Below are 10204 nucleotides of genomic sequence, written 5' to 3'. Positions count from 1 at the left end.
AAAAGGGACACTTACATGCTGTTGTTGGGGATGTAAATTAGTATAGTCACCATGGAAATCTAACGGAAGTTCCTCCTAAAACTAAAAATAGGATCTGGTTATACCACTCCTGAATGTATAACCAAAGGAATTAAAATCAGCATATTATAGAGGTATCTCTGTATTCAGGTTTGTCACAGCATAATACACAATAACCAAGTCATAAAAGCAGCAAAGATGCTTATCAACAGATGAATGGATACAGAATGATCCATTACACACAATGGACTATTACTTAGCCATAAAGAAGAATAAAATTATGTAAGTTTTGCAGAAAATTCACAGAAAAATGGATGGAAGTGGAGATTATAAAGTTAAACAAATTAAGTCAAATTCAGAAAGACAAGAATTGATATATTCCCTCATATGTAGAATCTAGAGGGAAAAGTTGTCACAAAAAGTAACAAGGAAACTATTAGAGAAGAGGAAGGGAGAGAGAACAATAGAGGGTAATGGGGTTGACTATAATCCAAGTACTTGTATGTTCAAACATGTCACAATGAAAGCCATAATTAAAATACACTAATAAAATATACATACATTAAAAATACAGAAGCTGATCACTTTCAAACTCAAATGATGTCAACCTGATAATAATTAAGAACTTCTTATATTCAATGCACTCTTCTATGAATAGTGTGCCATGAACTCACTGAATCTTCACAATAACCCAAAGGTACTTCTATAATCACCATGCTTTACAGGCAAAGAGCATAAGGCCTAGACTTTTTAAGAAACATACTAAAGTCCCAGAGCAAATAAAAGATGAATTTAAAATGCAGAGAGTTTCATGCTGGCATCCAGAATCTAACCACTACACTATTTTTCCGCCCTTCACCTTTTCAGTTATCTCAATTCTACTCTTTTATTGTCTTTGAGTTTCTTTTTTTCCCTCTAAAAACTTGCCTTTAATTTCTTGTTCCCTGCATTATACTTCATCCTGAAATTTTTAACATCTTTTGGGTTCAAACTCCAAATCTGGAACTAACTGGCTTAGTGAGTGTGTCACTTACGTGCCTTTAAAATTTTTTTTAAATACCTAATTGGTAGGTTTATATATTGAAAGATGTATATGTTCAAGTTTTGCAATGTGGTGATTTGATCTATGTATGTGTGACTGCTGCAAGCCAGTTAAGTAGCACATTCTTTCCTAAAAATGTTGTATACTAGATTCTTGTTCATTCTGTAATTGAAGGCTTATACCCTTTGATTTCCTTTAATCAAATCATCATGGGTTTCTTTAAATTCAGGTAAGTCAGTCAACTACAGAAATTCAGAAGTACTTTAATATTTCCTAATCCTATCTTTTTTCAGTGCAAAAATTTCCCCCAAAGAATTAGTGCAGTCTCATTTCTATGGCAACAGATTTTCTTAATTGAAGGGTAGAAATAAACTATAAACCAAGTTCTTGATCTGAAGTTACCCTCCTTCTTTCATCTGTACCAAATAACAAAAATTCAGTAGTTACGGTTGCAGAACTGCCATTTACATTGACCCCAATTTCAATCATGGTTTGCTCCTTGCTCCAATAGGATAATTTTTTAAAAAATGTAACTCACATAGCAATGAGGATTTTATGAACTGTTACTAATTGAGTCAGAAGTTCATGATGTGCCAGAATTTCCAGTGAAGCACAACCTAAATCCCACTACTTGACATTTGTAAAATGTAGTGAGGTAGGCCCTTTGATTGCCTTCAGAAACTGCATGTCACCTAGGTTCAGTGATTCAGTGACAACTATGGAGGTTTATAGAATGATATTGAGGGCTTTTTTTTTTAAGTTTTTCAGCTTATTAATTAATCCTCTTGAAAAATTCACACAATCACTGCAGAATCAGTTCCCCTGATTTTCTTATTCTGTTTTTGTATCCCGCTTGCTGTTTTCTTGAAGTCTTTTCCATTTCACATAGAACAAGTCTTGCCAGTCTATGTTTGGGTAAATTTTTCTCTGCATAAATCAAGGAATCATAAATCATGCCAAAGGTTTGTCTTGTCACCTCCAAAATGAGTACTGAATCCAAATACAAAGATGACATCCAGTGTAGTCTTGTACATTTTGACTAATATTTTTTCCTGAGTATTTGTCTTAGGTACTGTTGCCTTCCCAGGGGATGAAGAGCATTGATGACCAGTTGTTTCCTCATAGGTCATCAGTTGGTGATGAACTTCCTGGTCTGTGTAATTACTGTGGCTGGTGATGGGAGTCTGTCTTCTGGAAGCCAGAGAGAAACAAAGCTGATATCGTAGACTCTTAGGTCAGAACTGGGTGGAAAGTATTGTGTTATTTGTTTCCTTGTTGGAGAATGGAGGCAATTTTTAACCTCTTAGGTGAAAACAATGAAGCACTGTCATTTACTTAGGTATTCAACAACTCCTTTCTTTTTAAATGAAGTTGAGGGTGATAGAATATATTTTACCAAGTAGGGGTCATTTTGAGTATTGTACAACTACTGATTATTAAGATAATAAATACTGATTTTCTACTCTTCCAGTTCATTTTGGCTTGGGGTTTTACATATGCTTTCTCATGCATACCTTAGAAAATAGTATAATTAATTCCATTTTCAATTGTGAGAGAGGTAATGTAGATAATGTAGATAGAGTAAGATTGACCATTTGACTCTGAAATCATATTTCCTTATTTCAAATCTTAATCTGCCACATTTAGCTGTATGACTTTATTTAATTTACTAATTTCTCCGTACCTCAAGTCTTCATCAAAGATATTTTTAGTAGTCATCTAATCAAAGGTTTTTATGAGAATGAGTTAATATATGAAAGGCTTTAGGACAAAGCTTAGCATAAAGCACTCAGAGAGATTTATTAATTATTTATTCTCCTTCTCCTATTAATTATTATTATTATTATTAAACATTCTATGTCATAGATTGATGAACTGATGTACCTAATATTGCCTTAGGTATAATGTAAATTGGTGAATTTTTTAAAATACAAATTCACTGAATCTAAATCTGCATTATTTCCTCATTATCTCATAAGATAATTCATCGTGTTATCTTGCAGTGCTATTTACTATATACAGCATGGTAGTGGAGAAAGTAGAAATTGATGAGTTAGTCTTTAATATTAACCTTTTAGTAACCCCAAATAATGTATTACAACATAGTTATGCATTTAAATATTTCATATAAATATGTATGTACTTATTTCATGAAAATATATAAGCATGCAAGTATTTCACTGGCTGAAATAAGTGGAAAATGCTGCTCATAAAGAGAAATCTCTGCTATGTTAAGAAAATGTGAAGGGGCTGGGGATGTGGCTCAAGCGGTAGCACGCTTGCCTGGCATGCATGCGGCCTGGGTTCGATCCTCAGCACCACATACCAACAAAGATGTTGTGTCCGCCGAGAACTAAAAAGTAAATATTAAAAAAAAATCTCTCTCCTCAAAAAAAAAAAAAAGAAAATGTGAAATGATTTTCTGATTTTACATAAGGAGTAACTCATGTAATGCTGAGATGGAATTCAATCACAGTTATCTTATGTGCTCTACTTCAAAGTACATGTTTGATGCATACTTTGACTAAATCAAAGCATATGAGAAATTTAGAATACTGGTGACTGGGATTCTTGAACTGAAAGAAGTGATGATTCATCTTAATTCTGCATTTCAGTGCTTTCTCCCAAAACAATATATTGTTCCTTCTGCAAGAAGCCATGTATCCAGGGAAATAATTTTCCTTAGCTAATCCCATGCTTAAGTGGAGGGAAAAATTATATGGGAACAAACTGCCTCTCTCTTCTTGGCTCCCATTTAAAGGTAGAATAAATAGAAAACTTTCATTTCTGCCTGAATGTGGAAGAAAAGGGGTACAAGGAAATATAACAGAAGGAAACTTTTATCACAGTTAGTCTCCCTTTATCAAAGGACAGTACACTCCAAGTGCTCCAGTGGATGCTTGAAATTATGGTTAGAACCCAGTCCTACATGAACTATGCTTTTTAGAACATATATGTCTATACTAAAATTTAATTTGTTGATTTTACACAGGAAGAAATCAACAACAATCAATAACAGTAAAACAGAACAAATATATAATATATTGCAATAAAATTTGGTGAATGTCTTTTTCTATCACTAAAAATTTCTTATTGTACCTTTTCACTTAAAGGAAACACTTTAAAGCTTCTCTATGGTCTATCCAAATTGCTAACATCAGTACTCTTATGATTTGTGTCTACTATTATATGTTATATCCATATAACACTGTGATATGGAGACTGTTGATCTGATAACTAAGACTGCTAAGGAGGGTAATATATACAGTGTGAATATTCTGGATAAAAGAATGATTCATTCTGAGTGGGATGGAGCTGGATAGCAGGAGGTTCCATCATGCTTCTCAGTGATGTACAATTTAGAACATTGTTTTTGGAATTTTTCATTTAATATTTTCAAACTGTGGTTCACAATAGGTAACTGAAACCATGAAAAAGTAAAATTATGGATAACAGAGACTACTCTAATAATAAAGGTATTATTTTTTATAATAATACACATCAAAATCTGCTTAGAGGGATAGAGGTTTGATGGTAAGAATAAGACTATCAGAATTATCACAGTAATTTCAATAACAAGGGGTAGAGACATGACATTTAGGAACAGTATAACCTGAAAGTTTTTAGGTTTGTTTCTAAGCAATATCAGCAATGTGCTTTGTAAGCCCAGCTTCATCAGATCTGATGAAGATATTCAATTCCTTGCCATAATTTCTAAGAATATGTTCTTGGACCTATATCTCTCCTAGCTTGTGCCACAGAGGAAATTTTCTGTAAGAGGGTATGTCAACGTTCATTTATACTGAATGAGTCTGAATTGATGTAGGGTGGAATTCATTCCTGTATAGGGAGGGTGAATGGTTGTTAAAGGTGGCTGGACTTTGAGTATTTCAAGTTGGGTAACACTTGTTTCTCATGGACTCACTGAAGTTCTTCTGGTATATGTGACTGGAAAGACATTTAGATGGTTGTATCTAAATACAAGAAAGTATAAATCATCACAGATATTTGCCAACTGGACTTGGGTTACTGCATCTTTAAAAACAACATGCCTTATGAAAGGCTGATGCCTCCTACACAAGAAGACAGTTGCATCATCAAATCTAATGCTTCTATACATATTTTACTTATTAAACACCCTGGAGGGATTATTTTCAATGTCATTGAATGGTGTATTGGAATTTAGCTCATGATGACTCTATTCATCTAGTGATTGGTAAATGATCTCTCTGGGCTGCAAGACACTGACCCAACCTAAGTGAAATCTGAGCCTGTACTATTTCAGATGTAGCCAAGGTTGAAAAAGAGAAATTTATTGTAGGATTAGTTTGGAAAATGTATGAATACATTCCTACAAAATAAAAGAATATAGAATAAATTCATTATCAGAGTGGGTTAATATAAAGAGTTATAATCAATTTCTCAAACTTTCCCCAAGTTTTTATTATTTTTTACCTAATATAGATGCAGATAGCTTAAATAGTCTTATAATTCTATAAGATTAGATACACAAAACATAAACCTCCTACTACTCTTTCTATTTTTCTCCCTAGAGGCAATTATACTTACCTAATTTTAATAGGGCTAAAGGAATGGGGTCATTTGTAAAGTTGTTTCTAAGATTCTCCTGCTATTTACAGGTAAATAGGAATGAAGGATAGTTCCTAGTAAATAAAAAGACCAACTACCCTGTAAGAGATTAGCATAAATAATGTTTCTTAGTCTAATTCACAGTTACTGGTCATTTAGGTTCAAATATTTTACTGTTACAAATAAATTCCTCAAATATCTTTATAAATATAACTTTGTATACTTATCTACATCAGTATTTAGGAAAAATTTCAGAAAATTAAGTAGTAGAGGATTCCAATGGAATGTGTATTTCACAACTTTACAGTGACAAAATTTAGCTTAATTTCTCTTCCAGTAGTGACTGAGGGTATTTCCCTACATATTTACTGTTTTAGTCAGCTTTCTTTATTTAAATGTCTAAAAGACCTGACAAGAACAATTTTACAGGAGGGAAAGTTTATTTGGTGCTCAAGGTTTATAAGTTTCAGTTCATAGATGACCCATTTCTCAAGCCTAAGATAAGGCAGAAAAAGATGGCAGAAGGTAGTTGGAGGAAGAGCCCAGCTCAGGATGAGGTAATCAGGAAGCAGAGAGAGAGCTCTGCTCATAAGGGACAGAAGTAAATCTAAAGGCATGCTCCCCCGGTAACCTACCTCCTCTAGCTATACCCTACCTGCCTGTAGTTATGGCACAATCTGTCTGAATGGATTAATTCACTGATCAGGTTAGAAGTTTCATAACCCAATCATTTCATTTCTGAAAATTCTTGCATTGTCTAAAACATGAACTTTTGTGAGACAACAAATACCTAAACCATAGCACTTACCACAGTGAAGCATTATTAATAGTTTTTAAGTCTTTGCTTTTCTGTTAAGTGTATCTTGGGAAAGGTAAAATACATATTGTTTTAATAAGATTTAGATTATCAGTTAGGCATTGTAAAGTTTATGTATGGCAATGCTGAAATCAGGCCTCTCAATGTAAAATATTTAAATGTAGCCCTTCCACCTATTTAGCTTTCCTGCTCCTAAACCTATCCTTGCTAAGACCAAATTACCAAAAGAAACCATAACTAGTTCTTCATGACTGAGCATGCAGTTATTCTTTCTGCATATCATTCCCCTGCTTAAATTTTCTTATATTTGATTAATATTTATATTTTTGTGAATATGGTTGCTCCTTTTAGGGCAGAAATTTTCATTTTTACACCATCCCTAAACCCAGTGTCAAAAGGAAAACTCAATATATACTGGTTATGTGAGTGGATTGCCTACATGCTTCTAGCCAATGAATTTTCTTTCAGGAGGTCTGAGCCTTTAGCCTATCTCTTATACCTACCTTCATGCCAGGCAAGTCCTTCTTTTCTAGACCCCAGTTTTCCTAGTCATACAACAAGGAGTTCAACTAGATAATCACTATCTATATTTTGTAAATCAAGATTCTATAATACTTTACCTTTTTATTATAAGTCAACACTTTCTGTGCATATTATAGGATAGAATTTAAATAATATTTTTTCCAATTGCAAATTTCCATCTAATAAATCTATAGAATATTTTTTTTCAAATGTGATATTACTTGCCAAAGGGAACATTTCAGACAGTCATCACCTCTCTGCAGTGTGTTAGCCCCATCTAGTGAATGATTAATGAATTCTCAAAAGCCAAGAACATAAAAACATTTTTTAAAGGAGAATTCAATGATATGTTTTCCTGTTTCCAGTCTTTTAGCCTTTGCTATTGTATATATAGTCAAGATTGAATGAGTAATTTAGGGTGAGATTAGTTTGGGAAATATTTGAATGCGTTGTAGAATAGGTTCATTTTAAGAATTCGGTATTATTAAGAATTGGAATCAATATTGCAAATCTTTCCCCCCAATTTTTATTTTTTCCAAACACAAATAAATGTACATAATTTAGTCTTTCAGTTCTACAATATTAGAGACAAAATGCCCAAATCGCCTGCTTCTCTTTTCCCTATTTTTTCCCCTAAAGGCAATTACATTCACCAACATTTACTAGACTGTTTTACTATTTTCTTTCATTCTTAAATAATGTGCTGCTCCTTGATTTTTTTCCCTCAGCTTTAAGCATGATAAGGATGAGAGTTAACTGTCCTTCATGAGGATGTCATAGATGCTGAGATATGAACTCTTTGAACTTTACTTTCCTGCTCATTCCTACCCCTTCAGAATTTGTACGGTTTTGCCACTTGCTTCATCTTCTATGCATTTATCATTAGTTTAGGCTCAGATTTCTTGCCATTAAAAGCAAGGCTATCGACCCATCACATATCTATTTATTCCATTTCCTTAAAATCTTGATTTATTATCCTTTCCTGGGATACAGTGGTTATACCGGATCTTCCTTAATCATCATTCTTGAAGCCCTCTTAGCATCACTCAAGTTGGGTCTCCTGTTTCCTGTGCATGTCTTACTATTTCTCATATTTTTAATTTCCAAAGACAGAATACCTGGGAAGTACATTTTTGATACATCTGTGGTGAACATAGTGGACTGTCATTAATTATCAATTCCAAGTTTCTTTTAGTGTATGAAAAGCTAAAAGTCTACATTTCTGAAGCTTCACACAGTAGGGATATAGAAGTACTGTAGTATGTAGCAATGAAATACAGTGTCACAAATTCAAATATCTAAATGAGGAACAGAGCCACTTTTTTTGATAGGCACTACTGTAGACAGGTACCCTTTGATTATGGTGGTCTATAGAATGTGGTGGTTTCTGGGCACAAGAGGAAACAGTAATCCCTTTCTTGTCCTGGTTTGGCAGCAAAACTTTCAAATTCATCCTTGGAAGCCTATGTCTGTTTCTCCAGTTATTTGGAACTCTGTAATATGGCTCAAAACTAACTAAGGTGGATCTTTTCCCCACATTAAACCTAGAATGACTAATCTTATATGTGAAAGCTTGGTTAGATATTCATGTATTGTAAGTAATAATGTAATTCATTGTGATATATCCGCACCTGCACAGAACATAATTTGATCAATTTCATATCCCAGTGACACCCTTCTATTTCTATAGGTGGTTCCAAACTTAGTCTTTTGAGGAACTGTTGTACTTTTTTCCATAGTAGTTGTGCTAATTTACAATTTCACCAACAGCATGTTTGTGTGTTCCTTCTTTCCCCCATCCACATCAGTATTTATTATTTGTATTCTTGATGATTTCTATTCCAACTGAAGTGAGATAAAATTCTAAGGTAATTTTGATTTGCATTTCCCTAATTGTTAAAGATGTTGAACATTTTTCAATATATTTGTTGGCCATTTGTATTTCTTCTTTTGAGAAACGTTTATTGGCCCAGTTATTTGCTGGATTGCTATATTTGGTGTTCTGTTTTTTGAGTTCTTTTCTTTTTCTGGATATTAATCCTCTATCAGAAGAGTATCTCCAAAAGATTTTATCTCATCATGTAGGCTCTCTCTCTCTCTAGTTATTTCGTTTGCTGTGCAGAAGCCTTTCAATTTGATGCCATCTGTTTATTAACTCTTGACTTTATTTCCTGAGCTTTAGGGCTTCTATTGAGAAAGTCATTGCCCAAGCCTATATACTGGATTTTTGACCCTAGGTTTTCTTCAAATGGTTTCAAAGTTTCTGGACAAATTCTTATGTCTTTGAGTTGAGCGGGAGATATAGGGACCTAGTTTCATTCTTTATGTGTGGATAACCAGATTCCCCAGAACCATTTGTTACAAAGACTGCCTTTTAAAAAAAATATTTATTTCTTGGTGTAGATGGACACAACACAATGCCTTTATTTTTATGTGGTGCTGAGGATCGAACCCGGGTCCCACCAGTGCTAGGCGAGCGCTCTACCGCTGAGCCACAATCCCAGCCCCAAGACTGCCTTTTTGCCAATGTATATTTTTGGTATTTTTGTGCAGGATGAGATGATTGTATCTGTGTGGGTTTATCTCTACATTGTCTATTCCATTCTATTGGTCTAGATGTTTATTTTCATGCCTGTACTATGTTGTTTTTGTTATTATAGTTCTTTAGTATAATTTGAAATTGTTTTAGTATTTTGCGTTGCCTCAAGCATTACTTTTTTCTTTTTTTCTCAGAATTTCTTTGCTTATTCTGGGTCTTTGATTCTTTCATGTGAATATTAAGAATGTTTCTTTCTAGTTCTATGAGGGTGTCACTGGTATTTTGATGGGAATTGTGTTGAATCAGTAGATCACTTTTGGTAATATGGCTGTTTTAACAATATTAATTCTTCCTGTCCAAGAACATGGAAGGTCTTTCCCATCTTCTAGTGTCTTCTTCAATTTCTTTCTTCACTATTCTGTAATTTTCATTGTAAAGGTCTTTCACCTCATTGATTAGACTTTTTCATAGGCATTTTATTTTTATTTTTTGAGGTTATTGTGAATGGACTTATTTTCCTGAATTCTTTTTCAGTGGATCCATTATTGTTGTATAGAAAAGCTATGAATTTTTTTTTATGTTGATTTTGTATCCTGCTACTTTGCTGAATTTGTTTCTGAGCTTTAGAAGTCTGGCAGAGATTTTTGGATCTTCTAAATAGAGGAACTTATGTGAA

This window comes from Urocitellus parryii, chromosome 7 (genome assembly GCF_045843805.1).
Source record: "Urocitellus parryii isolate mUroPar1 chromosome 7, mUroPar1.hap1, whole genome shotgun sequence".
Classification (NCBI taxonomy): Eukaryota; Metazoa; Chordata; class Mammalia; order Rodentia; family Sciuridae; genus Urocitellus; species Urocitellus parryii.
The sequence above is the reverse complement of the archived record's forward strand: the minus strand, read 5'-3'. Positions refer to the sequence as shown.